This window comes from Poromitra crassiceps (genome assembly GCF_964638095.1).
Source record: "Poromitra crassiceps genome assembly, chromosome: 20".
NCBI lineage: Eukaryota > Metazoa > Chordata > Actinopteri > Beryciformes > Melamphaidae > Poromitra > Poromitra crassiceps.
The window spans coordinates 26,902,008-26,911,881 of record NC_139637.1 but is presented as its reverse complement, the minus strand read 5'-3'; the positions used below and the strand labels follow the sequence as shown (position 1 = coordinate 26,911,881).

Genomic DNA, 9,874 nt, shown 5'->3' with positions numbered 1-9,874 from the left:
GAAGGAAAGAGAGGGATAGAGTGATGGAGGGAGTGGATGTGGGCTTTAGTTTGGCTCAGTGTCTCTACTCTCTGCTCTTCATTTTGGTGATCATGACCACAGCAGGCCTTTTATGACCGTCCACCCCCACGATCCGACCAATCAGCCACGGCGGAGGCGGTCACATGGTGCGCTGACCTTGGCGGGGAGTTTATAAAGCAGGGTGATGCTCGGTCCACAAAGCCAGTCTGTTCTGACCCCAGATCACAGAGTACCACCCAGACGCCCCGATCCAGCTTCCCAGCCCAGTCCATTCCAGAGTCCAATTCTGATCCAGACTGCCCCGGCACAGTGAGTAGCTAGACTGTTTAGACTGACCCGGCACAGTGAGTAGCTAGACTGTTTAGATCCAGACTGACCCGGCACAGTGAGTAGCTAGACTGTTTAGACTGACCCGGCACAGTGAGTAGCTATACTGTTTAGACTGACCCGGCACAGTGAGTAGCTATACTGTTTAGACTGACCCGGCACAGTGAGTAGCTATACTGTTTAGACTGACCCGGCACAGTGAGTAGCTATACTGTTTAGACTGACCCGGCACAGTGAGTAGCTATACTGTTTAGACTGACCCGGCACAGTGAGTAGCTATACTGTTTAGACTGACCCGGCACAGTGAGTAGCTAGACTGTTTAGACTGACCCGGCACAGTGAGTAGCTAGACTGTTTAGACTGACCCGGCACAGTGAGTAGCTAGACTGTTTAGACTGACCCGGCACAGTGAGTAGCTAGACTGTTTAGACTGACCCGGCACAGTGAGTAGCTAGACTGTTTAGGTTGGTTTAGAACAGGAAACTGACCCGGCACAGTGAGTAGCTAGACTGTTTAGACTGACCCGGCACAGTGAGTAGCTAGACTGTTTAGATCCAGACTGACCCGGCACAGTGAGTAGCTAGACTGTTTAGATCCAGACTGACCCGGCACAGTGAGTAGCTAGACTGTTTAGACTGACCCAGCACAGTGAGTAGCTATACTGTTTAGATCCAGACTGACCCGGCACAGTGAGTAGCTATACAGTTTAGGTTGGTTTAGAACAGGAAACTGACCCGGCACAGTGAGTAGCTATACTGTTTAGGTTGGTTTAGAACAGGAAACTGACCCGGCACAGTGAGTAGCTATACTGTTTAGGTTGGTTTAGAACAGGAAACTGCCCGGGACAGTGAGTAGCTATACTGTTTAGGTTGGTTTAGAACAGGAAACTGACCCGGCACAGTGAGTAGCTAGACTGTTTAGATCCAGACTGACCCGGCACAGTGAGTAGCTATACAGTTTAGGTTGGTTTAGAACAGGAAACTGACCCGGCACAGTGAGTAGCTATACAGTTTAGGTTGGTTTAGAACAGGAAACTGACCCGGCACAGTGAGTAGCTATACAGTTTAGGTTGGTTTAGAACAGGAAACTGACCCGGCACAGTGAGTAGCTATACAGTTTAGGTTGGTTTAGAACAGGAAACTGACCCGGCACAGTGAGTAGCTATACTGTTTAGGTTGGTTTAGAACAGGAAACTGACCCGGCACAGTGAGTAGCTATACAGTTTAGGTTGGTTTAGAACAGGAAACTGACCCGGCACAGTGAGTAGCTAGACTGTTTAGGTTGGTTTAGAACAGGAAACTGACCTGGCACAGTGAGTAGCTAGACTGTTTAGGTTGGTTTAGAACAGGAAACTGACCCGGCACAGTGAGTAGCTAGACTGTTTAGGTTGGTTTAGAACAGGAAACTGACCCGGCACAGTGAGTAGCTATACTGTTTAGGTTGGTTTAGAACAGGAAACTGACCTGGCACAGTGAGTAGCTATACTGTTTAGGTTGGTTTAGAACAGGAAACTGACCTGGCACAGTGAGTAGCTAGACTGTTTAGGTTGGTTTAGAACAGGAAACTGACCTGGCACAGTGAGTAGCTAGACTGTTTAGGTTGGTTTAGAACAGGAAACTGACCTGGCACAGTGAGTAGCTATACTGTTTAGGTTGGTTTAGAACAGGAAACTGACCCGGCACAGTGAGTAGCTATACTGTTTAGGTTGGTTTAGAACAGGAAACTGACCCGGCACAGTGAGTAGCTAGACTGTTTAGGTTGGTTTAGAACAGGAAACTGACCCGGCACAGTGAGTAGCTATACTGTTTAGGTTGGTTTAGAACAGGAAACTGACCTGGCACAGTGAGTAGCTATACTGTTTAGGTTGGTTTAGAACAGGAAACTGACCCGGCACAGTGAGTAGCTAGACTGTTTAGGTTGGTTTAGAACAGGAAACTGACCTGGCACAGTGAGTAGCTATACTGTTTAGGTTGGTTTAGAACAGGAAACTGACCTGGCACAGTGAGTAGCTATACTGTTTAGGTTGGTTTAGAACAGGAAACTGACCCGGCACAGTGAGTAGCTAGACTGTTTAGGTTGGTTTAGAACAGGAAACTGACCTGGCACAGTGAGTAGCTATACTGTTTAGGTTGGTTTAGAACAGGAAACTGACCTGGCACAGTGAGTAGCTATACTGTTTAGGTTGGTTTAGAACAGGAAACTGCTGTTTTCTGGGTCTAGGTTGAGCTCAGTACTGTCAGCATATACATACAGCAGGTATGGCTTCCAATCTCTGCCCCCTCCTTTCTGTGTGGAGTTTGCATGTTCTTAGTTTGGTATATTGATCAATGATATGATCGTTGGCACCTAACTTTGTGTAAGTGCAGTCTGTGTGTGTGTGTGTGTGTGTGTGTGTGTGTGTGTGTGTGTGTGTGTGTGTGTGTGTGTGTGTGTGTGTGTGTGTGTGTTGTGTGTGTGTGTGTTGGGGGGGGGGTTATTGTTGTTATTTATTTGTTTGCTTGTTTATTGGTTTATTATTACACCATTTCCTGTCATTTAGACCAAAATATACAATGTTGTATTAGGTTTGAATAGCCTAGTATGATGCTTGATTCTCAATGCTACATTAAATAACCTAAATAATTTACAGATGCTATAAACACAGGAGAGCTGCATGGCAAATGCCATTTCTTTAACTAACATAATTCATAGCCTCTACTGCACACGATACACCAGTTACAATAAAACATGAAATCATTTTGAATATCATAGTTCTTTTATATTCTCTAACAGTATTATTTTGCTCTGCTGTGCTGTGCTGACTATACACTACTACAGTAACAGGAGGCTATCATCTTCAATCTGTTGAAGATTTGCCAAATGTTAAACACAGTTTCAGAGAGAAACTCACCTATGCTGTTTTTGCAGTTTTTTTTTTTTTAGTTTTTTTTGCCCACAAATGCAACGCTAGCTGTGGCTCCATGGTTCCATGCTGTGGCTCCATCATGATAGCATGGCAGCTTCTGTGCTACATACAGTAGTGCAGGCTATTTTTAGTGCCACTTGGGCTGGAAGGGGGCTCTACAGTAGCAATCCAAAGTCTGCAACTATGCAGACAGAACAACTATTTTACTTACTGTATCGTAATTAAATATTAGATTGAAAAGGTTGAGAGATTGAAGATTAAATACTTGATTTGTATGAAATTCTGACTTTTTAAAAGGGCTGAAAAGTGGAGGGGCAAAAATAAAATGTTGCCCATTTCCAAGTAGGGGCATCTGCCTAACTTGTCTAAATGGTGTAGGCAGCTATGCACCATGTAGTAGATATATGATGTATATGAATTATGAAGTATGTGACCTAGTAAAGGATGTATATTATGGTACAGTATGATGTATGGTAAAGCCCTTTGAGACTTGATTCTGATAAATGGGTACAATAACTAGACTATCTAGAATTTAGACTTACTTTCAACAACAATAACTGAACACATGTAGAATTAGCTTCTCTAACAGCTATAGCCTAATGAAGGAGGTCAACATTCACATTAATTAAAATAAATAAACCCCTTTCACAGGTTGACTGGCCATGGATTTTCTTGTCATTGTTCTGTGTCAGTAGGCCTATGGTGATTGGCACTCAAGCTATATATATATAATCATTTTCTTTACAGGCACACCTTTAATTATTTTTGATTATTTGTTATTTATTAATTCATTTTAATTGATTGATTTTCTTCTTTACAGGCACCAATTTTATTTATTTATTTACTTAATTTATTTGACCTTTTTCACAGCAGCTATTTTGTGTCTAAAAGGCAGATTAAACACACACAGGTGCAACCAAATCTGTAATGTAGGACTAGATGTTAATATCCCTTAATTCATTACTGTGTAGACTCTGTGGGACGATCAAGTGAGTGATGGCATCTTCCCGATTATCAAGTGGGCCCAAAACTTTAAGGGTGTCCAACTTCCAAAGTGTTGCAATGCTGACGCCCTCGTGAAAGGAACACTAGATTTGTTCTGTTCTGTTTAGGGTTTTCGGATATACTGTACTACTGATCTTGTAATGATACAAAGCTGTTTGAAACTCAGCAGAGTGGATGCTGCTAAAGGTCCCTTACTTTGAAATCCTCACAGCACTCTACTACGAAGGCATTTATTCAAAGGGGAGATTTTTTTTCCCAATCTCCCCGGTCCATTCGATTCAGCCGGGTACATTCATTGTTGGTCTCAGTGATTGGTTAGTGATTGGTTAGTGATTGGTTGGTACGTTGTTGGTCTCAGTGATTGGTTAGTGATTGGTTAGGGAAAATGGAATTCGCCTCGGGGATTCCCCTCATGGAAATAGGTTAGAGTTGACAATTCAGTCTGATATCAGGCTAAGCTAACTTCCCTGCTAAATGGAAGCTACAGTAGTTCTTCAGATGTTAGCTAATTTGATAGGCTAGCTGTTCAGTCTATGTGAAGTGATGCTACATTATAGCTTAGCCTGGGCCATTCATTGTGAACAACTTGATTGTTGAAAATGGCCGCCGTGTGATGTCGTTATGACGTCTCCGTGTCTCTCTGCTGTCTCACATGTCTCGCTTCATGTGATGTTGTTATGACGTTGTCTCCATGTCTCTCTGCTGTCTCGCTTCATGTGATGTTGTTATGACGTTGTCTCCATGTCTCTCTGCTGTCTCGCTTCATGTGATGTTGTTATGACGTTGTCTCCATGTCTCTCTGCTGTCTCGCTTCATGTGATGTTGTTATGACGTTGTCTCCATGTCTCTCTGCTGTCTCAGATGTCTCGCTTCATGTGATGTTGTTATGATGTCTCCATGTCTCTCTGCTGTCTCACATGTCTCGCTTCATGTGATGTTGTTATGATGTCTCCATGTCTCTCTGCTGTCTCAGATGTCTGGCTTCATGTGATGTTGTTATGATGTCTTGGTGTCTCTCAGCTGTCTCACATCACATGTCCGCTTCATGTGTTATGACGTTGTCTCAGATGCCTCGGTTTGTGTGATAGATATAATGCTGTTGTCTCCATGTCTCTCTGATGTCTCAGATGTCTTGGTTTGTGTGATAGATATAATGCTGTTGTCTCCGTGTCTCTCTGATGTCTCAGATGTCTTGTTTTGTGTGATAGATATAATGCTGTTGTCTCCATGTCTCTCTGATGTCTCAGATGTCTTGGTTTGTGTGATAGATATAATGCTGTTGTCTCCGTGTCTCTCTGATGTCTCAGATGTCTTGGTTTGTGTGATAGATATAATGCTGTTGTCTCCATGTCTCTCTGATGTCTCAGATGTCTTGGTTTGTGTGATAGATATAATGCTGTTGTCTCCATGTCTCTCTGATGTCTCAGATGTCTTGGTTTGTGTGATAGATATAATGCTGTTGTCTCCATGTCTCTCTGATGTCTCAGATGTCTTGGTTTGTGTGATAGATATAATGCTGTTGTCTCCATGTCTCTCTGATGTCTCAGATGTCTTGGTTTGTGTGATAGATATAATGCTGTTGTCTCCATGTCTCTCTGATGTCTCAGATGTCTTGGTTTGTGTGATATATATAATGCTGTTGTCTCCATGTCTCTCTGATGTCTCAGATGTCTTGGTTTGTGTGATATATATAATGCTGTTGTCTCTGTGTCTCTCTGATGTCTCAGATGTCTTGGTTTGTGTGATAGATATAATGCTGTTGTCTCCGTGTCTCTCTGATGTCTCAGATGTCTTGGTTTGTGTGATAGATATAATGCTGTTGTCTCCGTGTCTCTCTGATGTCTCAGATGTCTTGGTTTGTGTGATAGATATAATGCTGTTGTCTCCATGTCTCTCTGATGTCTCAGATGTCTTGGTTTGTGTGATAGATATAATGCTGTTGTCTCCGTGTCTCTCTGATGTCTCAGATGTCTTGGTTTGTATGATAGATATAATGCTGTTGTCTCCGTGTCTCTCTGATGTCTCAGATGTCTTGGTTTGTGTGATAGATATAATGCTGTTGTCTCCATGTCTCTCTGATGTCTCAGATGTCTTGGTTTGTGTGATAGATATATTGCTGTTGTCTCCGTGTCTCTCTGATGTCTCAGATGTCTCGGTTCCTGGAGATGAAGGATTTTGGAGAAGCTGCCACCTTCCTTCGTCTCACCAACCTGGAGCATCTGGCTGCCAAGAGCCAGGCCTTCGATGGTACACACACACACACACACACACACACACACACACACACACACACACACACACACACACACACACACACACACACACAAGAGACAGACACGCACTGATGACATCAGTGAAGATGTCATCAGTGATGTCATCACTGGCCCGGCCACTAATAACATGTTGTGAGCAACACACACACACACACACACACACACACACACACACACACACACACACACACACACACACACACACGTGTACGCCAATAGGGGAGGCGAGATGCCTAGTATCTTAAAAATGACAAAATACACTGGAGGGGGGGGGGGGGTTTAAATCTAAGAATTAGAATATTTAGAATATTTATCATAACATTTGTCCTGTGTGTGCTTGTTGTGTGTGCGTGTGCGTGTGCGTGCGTGTGTGTGTTTGTGTGTGTGTTGCCCAGGTACGAAGCGTGTGTGGATGCCTGATGAGACCGAGGCATACCTCGAGGTGGAGATCAAGGAGCTGAATGGAGACAAGACGACTGTGGAGACCAAGGATGGTCGGGTCAGTTACATAGACAGATGAGCCAGTCAGTCAGTCAGTCAGTCAGTCAGTCAGTCAGTCAGCCAGATGAGTTCATTAGTCACTTAGTCAGTTGTTAGTCACTTGTGAAGTAGTTAGCGGGTCCACACAAGACTCTGGTGAGATCCGAGAAAATGAATGGGAATGGTGCACCCCCTGGTTTAAAGCCTAGAATGGTCTATGAGCCTAATACATGTCACACATCCAGCACATGTTAGCAGTGTTAGCTAAGCTGTCCCTGTCTTTATACATGTCACACATCCAGCACATGTTAGCAGTGTTAGCTAAGCTGTCCCTGTCTTTATACATGTCACACATCCAGCACATGTTAGCAGTGTTAGCTAAGCTGTCCCTGTCTTTATACATGTCACACATCCAGCACATGTTAGCAGTGTTAGCTAAGCTGTCCCTGTCTTTATACATGTCACACATCCAGCACATGTTAGCAGTGTTAGCTAAGCTGTCCCTGTCTTTATACATGTCACACATCCAGCACATGTTAGCAGTGTTAGCTAAGCTGTCCCTGTCTTTGTCTGTCTTGTCTCATTCAGATGCAGCAGGGAAGCTCACTTTGGAGATTCTCTCCTTTGCCAGAGACGAGCTACAGCTGCTAGCAATCACAATCACATACATCCATTTAGCTCTGGCTATCATCAGCAGTGTCAAATGGAACAGATTTCTGAACTCATCTGATGATGATCATTACAATGTGATCGTCTACTCCTGTCTGTCTAATTCAATGTGATCGTCTACTCCTGTCTGTCTAATTGAATTGGCGCGAGCCACCCGTTTGGGCGCCCTAAATGCGGAAGTGATTGTGGACCTGCTAGCCAGCAGTCCCAATGCTACTGGGCTGTTTTCATAGTGCGGTGTGCAAAACAATCATCTAAATGTACTCCGTTACTCAGTGTACATTTAAAAGTACTCAAGTAGAATATCTATTATTAAAATTACTCAAGTAAGAGTAAAAGTATAGCATTACAAAAATACTTACAAAGTACAAACCCCCCCCCAAAAAACGACTCAAGTACTTGTACTTGTCTTGAATACTTGCACTTGAGTACTTTTCACCGCTAAGCTTGACAGTTATCCTGGTACAAAGCAAGCTACTTCTGAGGCATAAGTTACCATGGTTTCTGAGCTGAGATTCAGGATTAGATAAACCAGAGGTTGATGGAATGGAACGTGCACTTAAATGAGCCAGGGTTGTTGAAATTAGGCTTGATAGGGTGCATGGTGGCTCAGTGGTAAGCACTGTCGCCTCACAGCTAGAAGGTCCTGGGTTCGATTCTCACCTGGGACGCTGTGAGCGCTGAAGGAGTGCGTGCCCGTCCGCATGTCCTCAAGTGCCCACCGCCCGGGTGGGGTCGTCAAAAGGGTCTTTCTGTGTGGAGTTTGCATGTTCTCCCCATGCCCCTGGGGGTTTCCTTCATATAGGAACCCCTCACCAAAACATGCAATATCCTGGTTGCTAATGTGGTTCCTCCTCTGGTCGTTAGGGGCGCCTGTTCAGAGGGAGGGGAACTGGTTGGAATAGCGTGAACCTCCCACGTGCTATGTCCTACCGGTGAAGCTTCCCCTGTCAGGTGAAAAGAAGCGGCTGGCTAACTGCCCATGTCTTGGAGGAAGCATGGAGCCAGTTTCGGCTCTCCCTAGATCGGCAGAGGGTGGAGCAGCAACCAGGATAAATAAATTAAAATTTGCACTAATGGGGGATAAAAATGGGATAAAAAATCTGGGAAAAAAAGAAAAAAAAAAGAAATGAGGCTTTATGGAATACCCAGTGCTTTAATGAAGACAACATCAGAGACAACTGTTGGTATCATTGTACCCTAAGTGAACAACATTGAAAGCAAATAGGAACTCCAGTGAAGTGAATTGATGTTTTCTGTGTGTGTGTGCGTTTGTGCGTGCGTGCGTGTGTGTGTGTGTGTGTGTGTGTGTGTGTGTGTGTGTGTGTGCGTGTGCGTGCGTGCGTGTGTGCGTGTGTGCGTGTGTGCATGTGTGTGTGTGTGCGTTTGTGCGTGCGTGCGTGTGTGTGTGTGTGTGTGTGTGTGTGTGTGTGTGTGTGCGTGCGTGCGTGTGTGTGTGTGCGTGTGTGTTGTAGTTTGTGGTAGTGAAAGAGGACGACTTGCAGCAGATGAACCCTCCTAAGTTCGACATGATGGAGGACATGGCCATGCTGACGCACCTCAACGAAGCCTCTGTGCTCTTCAACCTGAAGAGGAGATACAGCATGTGGATGATCTACGTCAGTATCTGTTCTCACTCTGCATTCACACTGCAACTGCAACAATCTGATTTGTATGTGGTTTAAAAAAGAAAAGGCCATTCTCAACGTCGTCTAAGTTTTTATAATAAATCTGGGTCAGACCAACAACAACGTACAGGTTTCAGCAAGTAGCTTCTTCAGCGTTTCATGTTAGCCTACTTGCTGAAACTCTTCTTCAGCGTTTCATGTTAGCCTACTTGCTGAAACTCTTCTTCAGCGTTTCATGTTAGCCTACTTGCTGAAACTCTTCTTCAGCGTTTCATGTTAGCCTACTTGCTGAAACTCTTCTTCAGCGTTTCATGTTAGCCTACTTGCTGAAACTCTTCTTCAGCGTTTCATGTTAGCCTACTTGCTGAAACTCCTTCTCGCACCTAAGTTGTTTGTTGGACTGAGTTGTGCATTTGGTCAGTTTGTATCATTTGCATGTGGTTTGAAATGTGACTCAAGTTGGATTTGTACAGACTGGCTAGCTGTCCTAACTGCTGCTGTCCTAACTGCTGCTGTCCTAACTGCTGCTGTCCTAACTGCTGCTGTCCCAACTGCAGCTGTCCTAA

General features: G+C 44.2%; 1 pseudogene across 1 annotated transcript in view; it reads left to right on the top strand.

Annotated features, from left to right (window-relative positions):
• The first annotated feature begins 236 nt into the window (after window positions 1–236).
• The window catches only part of LOC310794707 (myosin-7-like), a 109,179-nt pseudogene continuing 99,541 nt past the window's right edge, over window positions 237–9,874 (top strand). Inside the window, exons 1-4 of the transcript XR_014553963.1 lie at window positions 237–330; window positions 6,406–6,505; window positions 6,927–7,030; window positions 9,156–9,299. The product of XR_014553963.1 is annotated as a myosin-7-like (transcript). The remainder of the gene's footprint in view (window positions 331–6,405; window positions 6,506–6,926; window positions 7,031–9,155; window positions 9,300–9,874) is intronic.